This window comes from Nansenia antarctica (genome assembly GCF_963989245.1).
Source record: "Nansenia antarctica genome assembly, chromosome: 1".
Taxonomy (NCBI): Eukaryota; Metazoa; Chordata; class Actinopteri; order Argentiniformes; family Microstomatidae; genus Nansenia; species Nansenia antarctica.
In genome coordinates this window covers 43,947,344-43,949,843 of record NC_137674.1, presented here as the reverse complement: position 1 = coordinate 43,949,843, position 2,500 = coordinate 43,947,344, and positions in this window count along the sequence as shown.

The following is a 2,500-nucleotide window of genomic DNA, read 5'->3' as shown; positions in this document are numbered from 1 at the left end:
TCTTTTCTAGCAGGGATTCCCTTGCTGATTGCCCCTGGCTTTGGTTTGAGCCAATATAATTTCCAAAGGTGTGAGTTTTAAATTATCTTTCCATCATTCCTCATCTCATCATCATCATCATCATCATCATCATCATCGTCATCATCATCATCATCATCGTCATCATCATCATCATCATCATCATCATCATCATCATTATTATCATCATCATCATCATCATCATCATTGTCATTACATTCGTCCATCACATTTAGGTAGGCTCCCATTCAATAACCTAATTTTTAGATCAAGGCACACAGATCTGCCAGACTGTGGTTCTACTGTAAGAATGGTTCTGATTTCAAAATGATGAAGAATCATAATTTATGCATCTTTGGTCAATAAAGTCATCCATGGCACTCTAGAATGTTAAATAATTTGGGGCGACTTTATTCACCCTCAGCACTGAATGAGTTAATCGTCTGTAGGTCCTTCTGTAATAAGAACACTGATGTTTCTGGTGGTATCATCACCAGGCTGGTCCTTGCCTTATCCTGGACCTGCTCATGGTCTGATCCTCATGGTCTGATCCTCATGCTCATGGCACCAATCACTCCGTTCTTCCACCTCCTCCACTGCCATCTCTACGAGGACGTAGCGGTCGCTCTGCTCGGTCATGCCTCTTCTCTGTTTTGTCGCCCCAGTGGAACTTCCCACCACTGTCAGGACGGCAGAGTCACTACCTGTCTTCCACCGTAGACTAAAGACTAAAGTCTCTTTAGGGCACACCTGGGCTCCACCTCCTCAGACCTCCAGCCCCCTTAACACCCAACATCCTCTATCCCTCCCCCTCTCTTCTCCTTCTCCTTCTCCTCCTCCTCCTCCTCCTCCTCCTCCTCCTCCTCAGACCTCTCCACCCCCTAACACCCTACATCCTCTATCCCTCCGCCTCTCCTCTCCTCCTCCTCCTCCTCCTCCTCAGACCTCTCCACCCCCTAACACCTTACATCCTCTATCCCTCCCCCTTTCCTCTCCTCCTCCTCCTCCTCCTCCTCCTCAGACCTCTCCACCCTAACACCCTACATCCTCTATCCCTCCGCCTCTCCTCTCCTCCTCCTCCTTAGACCATACACACACACACACACGCACAGATACAATGCACTGACAGTGTAATTTATAGTTTTTTTGTGTGCTTATTTTGCGTTTTTTATGTCCTATGCACCAATCTCACCAAGTCAATTTCCTGTATGTGCAAATATACTTGGCAATACAAAATAATTCTGATTCTGATTCTGATCCTCACATTTGTTTTACTTAATTACTTTGTTTATGTGACCCATACCCAGTGATGTAAGACAGAAAGACAGAGATACTGTTTGGTACTGTGGATATGCAGAAAATAAACTTTGATGGGGGGTTTCTCAGAAAGCTTTCAGTCAGTGCACCGCAGTGGCCACCACAGAGGCAGGCTGGGAAGGTTGGTGGCGGCGTTGCTCTGCTTCTCTCTTCCATGGTAGTGGGTCTGTGGACATGTTGACCTGATTTCTCCTGGCAGCCCACTCATCTGTGTACTCGGGTGGGTTTATTGACCAATAAGAAGAAGAGGGGCTCCTGAGACACCCACAGGTGTGTGTGTGTGTGTGTGTGTGTGTGTGTGTGTGTGTGTGTGTGTGTGTGCTTGCATGCATGCATGGGCGTGCAGGCCTTTCCATTTGCACTCATTTGAGAGCCAGTAATATAATAGCCTACACCATTTTTCTTCTGAATGTCATTCTCACTTTCTCTCTCACCCCCTCCCTCACTCTCCCTCTCTTTCATTTGTCTCTCTCTTTGACAAATGGGAGCAGCGTCCATTAGGATGTTTTATGAGGTGACGGTGACACACAGCGCTCTACAGCCCTAACGGCTCTGGGAGGCCTTTCAACTCCCCTAACTCTCCCGACTCCCCTCTCTTTCTACCTTCTGTATGGCCCTAACCCTCTCTCTCTCTCTCTCTCTCTCTCTCTCTCTCTCTCTCTCTCTCTCTCTCTCTCTCTCTCTCTCTTTGTCTCTGTTCATCTATTTTGCTCTTTAATATTGGAGCTCATCGCTCTCTGTCAACCTTGGAGGGCCTGATATTGAATGTGTACGCGTGGGCTCCCTACAGCGTGTGTGTGTGTGTGTGTGTGTGTGTGTGTTCCGGCCCCTCCACGTCTGTATAGGACCAGGGCAGGCGGCAGGGCTGATGTATGGGTCCGGCCTGGCTTTTATTCCGGGGGAGACAGTGCTGCCTTTGTGGCCCTGGGGGAGGCAGGAGGGAGTCAGGGGGGGAGGTAGGGGGGAGGCAGAGGAGACAGAGGAGCCTGCTCCTAATGAAGCCCACTCGGGGTAGCCTCTCCCCTGGCCTCTAATGCGTCCCAGGCCCCCTGGACTGATGGGGCAACTCAGAGGTGTACGAGACGGCGTTGGCACTATGTAAACCAACCCCCCCCCCCCCCTCTCTCTCTCTCTCTCTCTCTCTCTCTCTCCCTCTCTCTCTCTC